Source organism: Gekko japonicus, unplaced genomic scaffold (assembly GCF_001447785.1).
Source record: "Gekko japonicus isolate JY-2015 unplaced genomic scaffold, Gekko_japonicus_V1.1 scaffold1229, whole genome shotgun sequence".
NCBI lineage: Eukaryota > Metazoa > Chordata > Lepidosauria > Squamata > Gekkonidae > Gekko > Gekko japonicus.
The window spans coordinates 265,376-278,895 of record NW_015160877.1 but is presented as its reverse complement, the minus strand read 5'-3'; the positions used below and the strand labels follow the sequence as shown (position 1 = coordinate 278,895).

The following is a 13,520-nucleotide window of genomic DNA, read 5'->3' as shown; positions in this document are numbered from 1 at the left end:
GCAGAAACTCATTAGCATATTAGGCCACAACCCTGACAGCACAGCTCATTAGCACATTAGGCCACACCCCATGTTACCAGAAGTGTGGTCATCCAGCCACACCCACCTTTTGCTTCGTATTCTGTTTACCTTGTTTGTTGTCAAAACCCTGGGCTTTTTTTGTAACAGGAACTCCTTTGCATGTTAGGCCACACACCCCTAATGTAGCCAATCCGAATGAGTTTCTGCTGTTGGGTGTGGCCTATTATGCTAATGAGTTCCTGCTGGGCGTGGCCAACTCGGGAGCCAGCCGGAACTCTGTTCCTGTGCGTTCCTGCCCACAAATAGCCCTGGTTGTGGCATCGTAGGACCTGACGTTTTGCCAACGAATGAACTCTGGCCGTGAAAGCCTTCGACAACATATTGAGTGTCCATTGTTTCACAGAAGGATAAATTGGTGGGGTTGGTCAGTTTCTTTGATTGCCGGGCTGCAGGAGTATTGATGCACAGTCCAGGGTTGACATGTAATGAAGCACTGTCACAAAGCATCTCTGGAGTCTTATTTCCTAGCCCTGAGTTGGACCAGTTCCAGTGAGTTAGCGATGGCAGCCTGTTGCAGCCAGGATAACAGACAGTCTTCTGGCACCATGAAGACTAACTTTGTGTGGCCTCAGCTTTTATAAGCTAGAACACATTGGTCAGGTGCAGGAGCTGGGCAATTAATCCTTTGTAAAGGAAGAAAGTGGTGTGGATTTCTATCACATTTTATTCTGTTTAAAACATTTCTAGGCCACCTTTCCACCCAAGTAGGCTCCCCAATTTTGAGATGCATGGTGCACTGATTGGATGGAGGGAGAATCTGAAAAATCTTTGGTTTGGCCTAGTTATGGGAGCTTTGAATTTGTCTTTTAAATAGATTGCTTTGTTATTTGACATAAAAGCATAAGAAGAACCTGCTGAATCAGACCAGTAGTCCATCTAGTCCAGCATTCTGTTTCACTCAGGAGCCAACCTGGAGGGCCAAGAATAATTATAATTATCGTATGGCATTGTGTGTGGTATAGCCAGGAGATCCAAAGATTGTCAGGCAGCCTTTAAGTTCTCTTTTAGTGTTATGTACCAGTATGGTGGTGAGCTAGACATTTTGGGGGGCTGAGAGTACTTTGAGAGAACTGTGACTGACCCAAAGTCATCCAGCTGGCTTCATGTGGAGTAGTGCAGAATCGAACCTGGTTCTACAGATTAGAGTCCACCACTCTTAACCACTGTACCATACTGGCTCTCAAGGGACAAAAAACAGGGCATAGAAGAGGAGATTTGCCTCTGATACTGCCTCTTACCACTGGCATTCAGAGATATAGTGTATTAAAGTGTAGAGGTTCACTTTAGTCACTTCGGCTAATAGCCATTGTTGGACCTCTGCTCCTATCTAATCCCTGTTAAAGCCATTCTCATTTTCGCCTGAGCCTAGCCAAACCTAGGTGAGGTCCTAGGAGGAACATTACACCAAGGGGATAGGTAGGGACTACCAGTCTGTTCGGGGAAGGGAATTAAACCTTCTTATTGCATTTGGATTTTGAGTACAAAAATTAATTGGTACAGGTTTTGTGAAAATGGCAGTTTACATAGATTCAGGTGGGGTATCCCTGTTGGTCTGAAACAGCAGAACAATGTTTGAGTCCACTGGCACCTTTAAGACCAACCGAGTTTTATTCACGGTATGAGGAAGTGTGCGTGCACACGAAAACTCATACCGTCAATAAAACTTTGTTGGTCTTAAAGGTGCCACTGGACTCAAACTTTGTTCTACATAGTCTGACAAGGCTAAAACATAGTCAGAGTTGCTGGACTGTGCCTGGAAACTGGTTGGTGCTTGGGAAATGGTGCCATGGCGGTTGCCGGGGTTGCATAGGCCATAATGTCACTTCAAGGAAAAACCAGAAGTGACATATCACTCTAGGAATCACCTACACTCTATTGTAAAATCATAGAGTTTCCAGTGATTCCTAGAGCTACGGGATGTCCCTTCTGGATTCCCCCTGGAAGTGATGTACCACTGCATATGATGCTTTTTAAAAAAAATTAAGGGTTGCTGGCGAGAGCCCTTCCACCGTAGGAGGAGGACTGGCACCCCTATCTTTTAGACACACATCTCCTGGGATGTGTGTATCTTGGTGAAATAATTCACTTGGCAGTGACAAAGCTGAGGGATCTCACAACAGCACTGGAGAGGATGAACTTTGCAGAGGGTGCCCTTCCCAGTGTTCTGACTTCTGGGAAGGTGATGCTGTGCCCACCAGGCCCTTGTTTACTGACTAGAGATGGTAACATGATGAAAAATGACAGGGTAGATGTCGGCACTGATTTAATGTCCACCTCAGGTGCATAACAAGCTGTGAGGCAAAGCCCCAGTCGGAGAGAGAAGGAAAGGAACGAGAGCCGTAAGCAAAAGGAGAGGCAAAGGGCACGCCATATGCAAAAATAATGGAGCAGGAAGTGAGGGAAAATAGGTTTTCATTGGCAGCTTCCCGTTTGGTCTGTTCACAGCTACAGTGTGTATAGAAGCATGGTTTTTGTGTGTGTGTGATGCACCTGAAGGGAAGCCCCGAGGTGAATGTGAGGCTACAGTAGTTCACTTGACAGGGGATGAATTGCTTGTGCAGTTCTCTCTTCGGCGACACTCTTTTGAGAGAGGAGAGAAAAAGATGATTTCTGGAGGCAATCTGGCTCTACTGTGATGGTTCTGGTGAGACCTTCATAGGCCACGCTGCCGCCATTTTGAGCCGACCAAGCTGAAGAAGCGTCTCAGTGTCACAAGATACGTCTTACTGTAAAATCAAAGGAAGATCTGGAGCTCTAAATCCACCAGGTTTGAATGTACTAGTTTTGAGTCATTATTGGTTAGTTGGTTAAATTATTCATTATAATGGTATGTATTATTGATAGAAATCCATCTATCTAGGACATGAGTTGTCCATATGCATGGCGCTTTACAGAGTTCGGCATCACTGCCTGGAAGTGTATACCCTCTTTAAAAACAATTAATTTTCTCTCTGGGATTTTGTTCACTGTGTTATACTTCCTCTGAAGGTCTCCAGGCTTTGTGTGTTGGAAGGTGCGAGAGATTGTTTTTATTTATTTGATCTAGAAACACTGCATCCTGCTTTTCTGTTCAAGGAGGCATTACAAATATCAGAAGCACACTCATCCAACAAAAGAGTAACGTAATGATATTAAAACCAATGACAATAAAAGCAAGATTCAAGTCTAGTAGTAACTTAAAGACCTACATGATTTCCAGGGTATAAGGTTCTCCAAAGTCTGATGGTGGTGGAAAGCGCAGTCAAGTTGTAGCAGAAGCAGCAGCAGCAGCAGCAGCGATTGGATTTATACCCTGCTCTTCACTACCCGAAGGAGTCTCAGAGCGGCTTACGATCTCCGTTCCCTTCCCCTCCCCACAAGCTCTCCTGAGAACTGCCCTTGAGAGAACAGCTCTGAGAGAACTTATGACTGACCCAAGGTCACACCAGCAGCTGCATGTGGAGGAGTGGGGAATCAAACCCGGTTTTCCCAGATTAGAGTCCGTGCTCCTAACCACTGCACCAAACAGGCTCTCTTATGGTGACCCTGTAGGGTTTTCAAGGCAAGAGACGAACAGAGGTGATCCGCACTGCCTGCCTCTGAGTAGTAAGGACTTCCTTGGTGGTCTCCCATCCAAATATTAACCAGGGCTGACCCTGCTTAGCTTCTGAAATCTGATGAGAGTGGCTTAGCCTGGGCCATCCAGGTCAGGTCAAAAGCTTATACCCTGGAAACCTTGTGAGTCTTTAAGATGCTGCCGGACTTGATCTTGCTCTTCTACAGCAGACCAGCATGGCTCCCCACCTGATAATAAGAACAGTCATAAAACCTTAAAGAAGCAATGTGGATAATGGTTAGAGTAGACCAGGGAATTGTGGGTTCAGTTCCCCACTCGTCCATGAAGTCCACTGGGTGATTTTGGACCAGTCATGTCCAATGTTCCCTCTAAGCTGTGGAGTCTTGTGAGCAAAAATTCTACTTTGTGAGCGGCTGGCCTTAAAGCTGTGAGCGAGCGAGTTGGCTTCTGCATAAATTAGTTTGCTCTGGAGCCGTCTTTCCTGAGCTGAGATAAAAATGTGTGAGCCAGAGGCTAAAAAACTGTGAGCTAGCTCACACTAACTCAGCTTAGAGGGAACACTGGTCATGTCCTGTTTCTGCCTCTGCCTCAGCTACTTCACGGGGCTGTTGTGAGAATAAAACGGGAGTGGGCTGTGCGTGCCACCCTGTACTGCTTGGAGAAAAAGGGATAAAAATAGAAGATAAACACAAAAGATAAAAATCCATAACAGAGCAGTATATAAAATGATCAATGGCCCTGCTTTCCGCAGTGCTGAGGGCTTGCACTGTAGAGATGGCATTATCAATTAAAATTCATGAGTAATTCTTCTCCTCGCGGAATAAAATTGCAAGTTAAGAAGAAGAGAAGAACTTAACCATGTAGACCAGAGTGGTTTGTTTCAGTTTATTGCTTTAGCCAAAGGCTCTAACATCACAGCATATACTTAAGATAATGGGATAAATATTCCAAAATAAAACAGTTATAATGCAAATAAAAGTCACAATTAAAATTATGAGAAATCCAGTTTAGCCCAGAGCAACCTCGCATAACAGTTAAAGCCGTTCATAGAAAATACCAATGTTAATAAAAACTAATGCAGACCAGCTTGAGAACAAAAAGGCATTGTTTGGAAATAAGTGGACTGAATTCCAACCAAAGAAATCCAGGCCTTTAGGGACCCAAGAAGGTTCAGCCTCCTTACACTTTGCCCTTCAACCCAAATGTAATTGCTGGTGGCTGATTTTGCACTAGAGCTGCCTCGATGTTGCGCCGCCGTTTGCCCCGATACTATTAGTCAATTTCACACCCGAAGCCGCGGGTCAAATGCAGCCCCGTGGCTTTGGGTGTGAAATTGACCAATAGTATCGAGGCAAACGGCGGTGCAACATCGAGGCAGCTCTAGAGCGAAATCAGCCGGTGTCTCATAACAAGAAAAAGAAATTTCTTCCATCTCCCAAGTCTCTTGGAGAAAATAAAGTAAAACTATTGGTCCTTAAAAGCAGAAGAAGACCACAGTCTTATTCCCATGACAAACAAGGTCCAAGACCAAGACAGTAGCTGCTTTCACACATGTTGGATAACGGACTTTCATTGCGCTTTAGCGATCATTTGCAACTAGATTTTCCTGTGTGGAACAACGGAAGTGAAAGCAGCCTTTCACAGGACGTTATTTTCGGAGGTAATGAGGAGATCATGGTGGAGAATGTTTCCTGTGTGTATGAGAGCAATCCTTAGCAGATCTACTCAGATGTAAATGCCATTTCATTCAGTAAGGCTTACTCTCAGGAAAGTGATTTTTTTTAGGATTGACATTTATGGCACTTCATCAGGCAGTTCAAATCCTGAGTGCCGGTGTGAGACAGGAGCTTGTTGGAGTAGAACCAAGGAGATCCAGGTCTCACTCAGCCATAAAAGTTATTGTGTGACCTTAGGCTAACCACTCTCCGTCAGCCTAACCTTAGGGGTTGCCATCACTGGATTGGGAAATTCCTGTAGATTTGGGGGTGGAGCCTGCGGCAGTATAGAGTCTACCCTCCTAGGCATCCACATTACTGGCGCCTCAACCATGGAGCACAGCTCTTGCTGGCAATGGGGGTCGCTCATGCTCATATGCGCTTATGCACATATCCCTACTGGGTGGGGGAAAAAACCCACGACTAAGTGACTTTTCACTCTTCGCATCCGGCATCTGTTCACAACAGGGGGGTTCAGACCCTGGGAAAAGCAGAGTGGAAGTGCTGGCATATGTAAAGACCGGACTTTCCCTAGTTTCGGCAAACTCCGCTTCCAGGACGGGCCGGACCTGGGTGCTGACCACTGGGGCTGATTGTGTTGTCTGATTGTGCTATTTAAATCTGTAAAGGTAATGCAACTATATCAGCGCAAACTGCTCGTGTGACCACAGTCCAAGATGACTGCAGGGTAAAGGTAAAGGTTCCCTTGCTCGAAAGCCAGTTGAATCCGACTCTAGGGTTGCGGTGCTCATCTCCGTTTCAAAGCCGAAGAGCCAGCGCTGTCCGAAGACGTTTCCGTGGTCATGTGGCCGGCATGACTAAACACCAAGGCGCATGGAATGCTGTTACCTTCCCACCGAAGTGGTACCTATTTATCTACTTGCAATTTCTTGCTTTTGAACTGCTAGGTTGGCGGGAGCTGGAACTAGAGACGGGAGCTCACTCCGTCATGTGGCACACTCGGGTCTCAAACTGCTGAACTACTGACCTTCCACAGCCTGCAGTTCAGCGTCTTAACCACTTGAGCCACCGCAGCTCCAGGACTGCAGGGTACCAGACAAAATCACACAGGATAGGTCTTATCAGTAGCTATTATCCACGATGACTAAATGCAGGCCCATAGCCAGGATATATTTTTTTTAGTAGGGGGGCATTTAAATTTCTTAGGGGGCACTGGCTAATCTAAATAAAGGTGATTTACTCTGGCCCCTCGCACCAGACAGCGGCGCAGGAATACCTGGCTCCTTCCCTGTATCTGCTGCCACCACTCAGGGGCCCTGGGCTGGATGGGAAATTGTGGGGTCTTCCCAATAAGTTGGGGGGGCAGGCCCCAAGATGCCCCACTGGAGCTACGGCAAATACCGTGCTACAGACGATTATAAAATATCTCAATTAAGACTCAAATGTATAAAAGAATGAAGGTATGTAATACTGAATAAGACTTAAACAAATGGAAGGAAGAACCTTTGTAAATGAAAAGGATTTGTGAAAATGGTAAATAAATTTTTTGGGGGGAAATAAAATATCTCAAATAATTTTTATATATTTTTGTTTTATATTTTTACAATTTATTCACCATATATTATTTGTCATATAAGCCTTAATACACAGAAAGAATCATATATCATAACATCTAAGTATCGTCTCTTAATATATCGCAAAAGATATTGCACAACCCCTTTATTAATATCAGTCCTCCTTAATTATACAAAGGTGTTAAGAGGGAGGACTCCTTTAAGTCTATTTTGAATAAGTGCTCAGTCTTCCTCCAAAAGAGGTCCAGATATCCTCCTGTTTCAGTGTCTTCCTCAGGGAGTTCAACAGATATTGCCAAGCACAAGGTTGCCAAATACCAAAATAGTTATCCAAATTTTTCCATGAACGCTGCAAAAAGTCTCTCTTAGTGAGCTCAAAGCTTCCTCCAGAGTGAGTGTCTCCTGGCTGAAGAAGACCTCCTTTCAAGTCCAGTTTTCCAGCCAAACCACCCAGGTGACTGCTCAGGGTGTCGTGGTGAGGGGAGGGCAGAAGCTCTGCAGGGCCCAGCCCTTGGGGACAGGGGAGGCAGCCAGCATGGCTTCTGGACCCACACTGCTGACAGCCAGCTCTAAGCTGAGTCCCAGTCATCAGCATCACAGGAGGAGGCAATGGGAGAGTCTTGCTTGGGTCAGCAAAAACGCCTTGAACCAACACTTCCTTCTTTGTTGTCCTAATGATTGTTCCCTGCATATTTGGGGGGATTGTCCCATTATGTTCTTAGATCCAGGACACACCTCCCATGTGGCAGTATGGGGACCCACTGAGGTATACACATGTGACAGGAAGTACCATGTGACAGAGTCACATGCAGGGCTTTTTTTGTAGAAAAAGCCCAGCAGGAACTCATTAGCATAATAAGCCACACCCAACAGCAGAAACTCATTAGCATATTAGGCCACACCTCTGACAGGACAACTCATTGGCATATTAGGCCACGCCCCCATGTTACCAGAAGTGTGGTCATCCAGCCACACCCACCTTTTGTTTCTTATTCTGTTTACCTTGTTTGTTGTCAAAACCCAGGGCTTTTTTGTGGCAGGAATTCCTTTGCATGTTAGGCCACACACCCCTAATGTAGCCAATCCTAATGAGTTTCTACTGTTGGGTGTGTCCTATTATGCTAATGAGTTCCTGCTGGGCGTGGCCAACTTGGGAGCCAGCCGGAACTCCGTTCCTGTGCGTTCCTGCCCAAAAATAGCCCATGACAGGAAGAAGAGGAGGCTCTGCCTTTGCCCCAAAGAGAATTTTCTCCATTCTGCTGGTCCTTTCCTTGTGCATACAAAGAGAGGCAGGAGGTGTGGCATCTTTCCTTTTTATGCATGGACACTAACTGCAAACCCTTCCTCAAAAGAGCAAAAAATAAATAAAAATCATGCCGGCTCTGTGGAGGCTCACAACCAACCCAGCTGGTGGGGTTCCATGACCCATCTGAGAATCTTGACCCATTGAGGGCCACAAGGCAGAAAGTAAAGCAAGCTCAGCATTAGGAAGTCATAGATTTTGAAAAACCCTGACACAAGGAAATTAAACAGAATCTCTCTCCATAGGTGGGCCACTCTGCTGAAGGATTTTTCTGTCAAATGCCACATAAAGTATGCACCGTTTTAGAATTCTTGGAAGAGACTTCTGCATTAACCTTGGCCAGCCTAACTTTGCATACATCTTATCAAAATTTACACTCCACAGTAAGAGAGTGGACACATACTTTGTAATATCGTATTTAAAAGAAGCTGGAATTTCAGGTTCCGATATATTTTTTTTGCAATAATTGCTTTGAAAATGGTCCACGAGTGAATTGCTCCCTGAAATTGTTTGATGGAAAACCTTGAATAAAGAACAGAATAAGACACATTATGTCCTCGAAGCAGGCAGCCCACAAGGACCAAGAGCTACAGAATAAGTCAGAATGAAGAGCTAAAAAGGATTTGCCCTGCTCACCTTGTGTGAATGACAAGATATGGGGGGGGGAGGCAGTGGCTAACCAACGGCCTAGTTTCCACAAGAGGCCAGGAACCAAGGATGCTAGCATCTGAAGGCACAGAGTTACATGCCCCAATATATCCCCTTGAGGGAGGGGCCATGGGTCAGTGGTAGAGCCCCTGCTTGGCATGCAGAACATCGCAGGTTCAATCCCTGGCATCTCCAGTCAGGCCAGAAGGTATGGTGGGGCATTTGGGGGCCCTGCCCCCTTAACTAAATGCCTCACCCCACAAATAGCCATGCCAGAAACCTTATTTTTGAGGAGAGACTCTCCCCTCCCCGTTGCCTGCTTCTGGCAGTGGCCAGACCAGCGTGAGAGCGGGCTTCCCTCTCTCTCCCACTGTGGAATTGGGGGAGGCATCATGGGACCTGGGAAAAGACAGCTCAGAAGGCATTTAAATGCCTTTTGAGTCCCCTTCCATAGGGCAAGAAAGCTTAGAAGGGCACTCAGGAGTGGCACCTTCTCCCTCTCTGCTAGCCCAGTCCTGCTGTATACCACCTAGGTCATGGTGGGTCTTTCAAAAGCATTCCCATGAGCCTTTGGGAAACATGCAAATTAAGTTAAAGATCTGGCAGTAGGTGATGTGAAAGACCTCTGCCTGAAACCCTGGAGAGCTGCTGCCAGTCTGAATAGACAGTACTGACTTTGATGGACAAAAAGTCTGATTCCTTTACAAGGCAGCTTCATGCGTGAACAAAATCTATGGCAGGATTGTTTATATTGGCACTCTTGTGTGGGTGCAGAACTCCCTGCCAGACATAATTTCTGGTTTTGCACCTCAGCTGTCTTTTTAAAAGCAAGTCGCTACCCCCCCCCCTTTTTGTAGAAGTGCATCTGAAAACGTGTAGAGATGTTTGGAATTGTGTAGGTTGTTAACCTGAAAAGAATTTCCACTGACAGAACTAAAAAAAAGGAAGGCAGATAAATCGATATCTTAATGTTCACTGGTAAGGACAGTATCTGACCCAAGATAAGACGCTGGGGGGCTAGGCCGGCCTTCTGATCTGGAAATCTTGTCTGCAAGTGTAGGAGAAAACAACATCCTAATCTCATATTCTCCAAATGCTGCATTCCATGCCTGGTGGCAGATTTTCTGATTCCACTGCAAATCGATGGGTGTGGGAGGTGTACACCATCCTTTCCAATAAGTAAAATCCACGACTGTCTGTCATAGGAGGTAGATTCGGGTGGAGCAGCTGTGTTGGTCCGAAGCAGCGGAACAACGTTTGAGTCCAGTGGCACCTTTACGACCAACAAAGCTTCTACCTTGGATAAAACTTTGTTGGTCTTAAAGGTGCCACTGGACTCGAATATGCCACACCCAACAGCAGAAACTCATTAGCATATTAGGCCACACCCCTGACAGCACAGCTCATTAGCACATTAGGCCACACCCCCATGTTACCAGAAGTGTGGTTATCCAGCCACACCCACCTTTTGCTTCTTATTCTGTTTACCTTGTTTGTTGTCAAAACCCAGGGCTTTTTTGTAGCAAGGACTCCTTTGCATGTTAGGCCACACACCCCTAATGTAGCCAATCCGAATTAGTTTCTGCTGTTGGGTGTGGCCTATTATGCTAATGAGTTCCTGCGGGGCGTGGCCAACTTGGGAGCCAGCCGGAACTCCGTTCCTGTGCGTTCCTGCCCAAAAATAGCCCTGGGAGAGACTCTTGCATTTGATGAGAAGGCGGGCCTCTCTGAGGCATGAAATGTTGGGTGGGTTCAGGGGGTGGCTGGCCGGAGAGGAAGAAGGGCAAATTGGCCTGCCCATGCCTCCTAAGGGCATATAGAATTCTGAAGGGGGCAGAGTTTTCCAGGCTGTTTATCCTTCCTGAAATAACGTCTGAGGGCCCCCAACTTGTAGTTCATAATTGCAGTGGTGACCTAGGGTGACCCCATAGGGTTTTCGAGGCAAGGGACCTTCAGAGGTGTTTTGCCATTGTCTTCCTCTGCATTGCAACCCTGGTATTCCTTAGTGGTCTCCCGTCCAAGTACTCACCAGGGATGCCCCTGCTTAGCTTCCCAGATGTGATGAGATCAGGCTAGCCTGGGCCATCCAGGTCAGGGCAATAATTTCAGTACAGATGTATTATCACAGTCAGTTTCTTATCTTTAGTTCTATAGGAAAAGAGTGAGAAAATTCCTGGAATAAAACAGCCCAAGGAGGTATTTCCTAGCATCTGAAGTAGACCAACGGGATTGAAAGATTATGCCTGGGTTAATCTCTTCCCTTTAAAGAATTATTGGCTTTGGCTGCTTTGTTTATATAAACAAAGGATAGGCTTGGAGGACTGTTTGGGAGTAGGAGTGGTGACATCAGCTGGAGTGCCTTCTGGCCAGGCTCGTAGCTACGGTGGGGCTTTTAGGGGCCCTGCCCCCTTTCTTAAAGGCACGGCCCCACAAGAATTTCTCCTGTAAATGCTCCCCCCCAATCATTTAAAAACATTTTTAAAGGTGTGTGCTCCTTTAAGCAGAGTGGGGTGATGAAGTTTACTAATTCCCACACTGAGCCAAGGGGGTTGGAGTAGGTGACCTCTAGGATCCCTTCTAACTCTGTGTCAAGACACTGGTCTCCTTTAAGAGAGTTTTTCTGCCTATGTGTCTTGACTATAGAAGTCATCACCCCCACCTGTAGGCTTTTTATCAGAATTGTTGCTTAGGCTGGCAGAAGTGATTAACTTGCAGCCGCTGAGAACGAAAGTGGTCGACAGCTTGCAATTTAGAGATCTGTCCTGGTAACAGCTTTCTGTTGGCTAAATGGCTTTTCTTTCTGCACTGAGAACTTCAGCCCCGCCAGGAAAATTTTTTGCCTTCCTGGCTATGGGCCTGCTTCTGGCCCTGCCTGGAACAAGTGGGCCCTGAGAAAGGCAGGCATATGAATATTTTAAATAAACAAATGAGAGTATCAGCAGTCCTGCCCCAAAGTTTGCTGGCACACCATGCACTTGGGCTGTGAAACAGTCGCAGGGGGTTGCCAGGTTCATGTGCAGTAGTGGTGTCTCTCAGAGGAACAGAAGCCTACACTGTGGGTCCCCCTTTTCAGATGGAGCCCCCTCTGTTGCCAGGATAAGCCTCCTTTGTCAGCCCACCAGTGTGTTTATAGGTAGACACTGCATTGCTTTCGGGGCTTGGGCCAAAACGTTTGCCTGTCCCAATATACACATTGCTATAATGGAGGGCAAGGAGTCCAGTTCATCTGATGTGCCAGATGGGGTTGGGTGGATCTAAGTTGTAAGAGGCTTTTGTACTGGTCACCTGATTCGTTGTGCCTCTGTACTGCCTTCAATCCATGTCTACCATACAATAACCAACGTTCTTTTTGTGAGCTTTGCAAGTGGGGCTGTGGTCGAGGCGAACTAGGCAGATGGCATCAAAGAGGCTGTATTCATAGTCATTTCAGCTATTATTCAAAGGCAAACAGAAATTTGGCAGCAAATTTTTCAGAGTCTCTCTTCTCCCAGTTCACCCTGTCCCACCGCCTCCCTCTTGGCCTCAAGACACACCTGCAAGAGTGAGTTACACCCCAGTTTTGGGTCGTGACCCACAGTTTGAGAACTACTGCAGTACACTGACTGGAGTCGGTAGGCTTAGGAAGGTATAACTGTGCTTACACTTGTAACTCTGCCCAGGCTAGCCTGATCTCATCAGACCTCCAAAGCTAAGCAGGGTTGGCCGTGGTTAGTACTTGGGTGGGAGACCACCAAGGAAGCCCAGAGTTGCGATGTGGAGGTGGGCAATGGCACCAATGTTCCCTCTAAGCTGTGGAGTCTTGTGAGCAAAAGTTCTACTTTGTGAGCTACGGACATTAACGTTGTGAGCGAGCGATTTGGCTACTGCATAAATTAGTTTGCTCTGGAGACATCCTTCCTGAGCTGAGACAAATACGTGTGAGCCAGAGGCTAAAGAACTGTGAGCTGGCTCACACTAACTCAGCTCAGAGGGAACACTGAATGGCACTCGAGCAATGTGAGAAATCGGCCTTCTTTTTGGTTTCTGTACCATTATCCTGTCCTTGGTTGTGATGATTATTTGGAGATTTACCAAAGGCACTTGATGGGCTGTGCTAAAATTTCTGTCATTTCCGTTTGGATGTGTTCAAATCTTTCTGGTAAATGTCAGCACTGGCCACATTTCTGACATTTAGATTCGAGTCCAATAGCGCCTTAGAGACCAACAACAGTTTCACAGTATGAGCTTTCGAGAGCCAAAGCTCCCTTTGTCAGATACGAGTAGGAATAGAGATCTCTGAGTCTTTGTATCCCAGTCAGAAGGTAATCTTTCTGGTCAATGTCAGCACTGGCCACATTTCTGACATTTAGATTCGAGTCCAATAGCGCCTTAGAGACCAACAACAGTTTCACAGTATGAGCTTTCGAGAGCCAAAGCTCCCTTTGTCAGATACGAGTAGGAATAGAGATCTCTGAGTCTTTGTATCCCAGTCAGAAGGCGGGAGAAGAAGAAGAGATTGGATTTATACCCCATCCTTTACTTGGAGTCTTGGAGCGGCTTACAATCGCCTTCCCTTCCTCTCCCCACAACAGACACCCTGTGAGGTAGGTGAGGCTGAGAGAGCTCTCTCAAGAACTGCTCGTGGGAGAGCAGCTCTGAAAGAACTTGTCACTGACCCAAGGTCACACCAGCAGCTGCATGTG

The 13,520-nt window shown here is 46.4% G+C and overlaps 1 protein-coding gene across 1 annotated transcript in view; it reads left to right on the top strand.

Moving 5' to 3' along the window:
- LOC107120243 (sodium- and chloride-dependent betaine transporter-like) overlaps positions 1–13,520 on the top strand; it is a 96,429-nt gene that overhangs the window by 80,353 nt on the left and 2,556 nt on the right. The gene's annotated exons all lie outside the window — the stretch shown is intronic.